The following is a 311-nucleotide window of genomic DNA, read 5'->3' as shown; positions in this document are numbered from 1 at the left end:
CGGTGCTGGGGAAGGGCTCCTTGCAGGCAGGAGCAAGAGGAACCTCCTGTTGGACTGATGGCACTTGGTGCCTGAGGTGACAGAGGCTTCCTGAGGCTGAACCCACCCCATCCCATCCCATCCCATCCCATCCCATCCCATCCCATCGCTCCGGCAGCCCGGCCAGGCGTGCCGGCACACACGCACAAAGCCAGCAGCATCGAGCTGGAGGCGAGTTGTGGAGGGAGGGGGTCGCCATTTTGCCCCCGCGCTCCCTCGGCAACGAACAAAGGACGGAGGCAGGGTCCTCCGCCCCGGGCATCCCTCACCCT

Source organism: Buceros rhinoceros, unplaced genomic scaffold, assembly GCF_000710305.1.
Source record: "Buceros rhinoceros silvestris isolate BGI_N320 unplaced genomic scaffold, ASM71030v1 scaffold39049, whole genome shotgun sequence".
NCBI classification, from domain to species: domain Eukaryota; kingdom Metazoa; phylum Chordata; class Aves; order Bucerotiformes; family Bucerotidae; genus Buceros; species Buceros rhinoceros.
Note: the sequence above shows the minus strand (reverse complement) of the source record.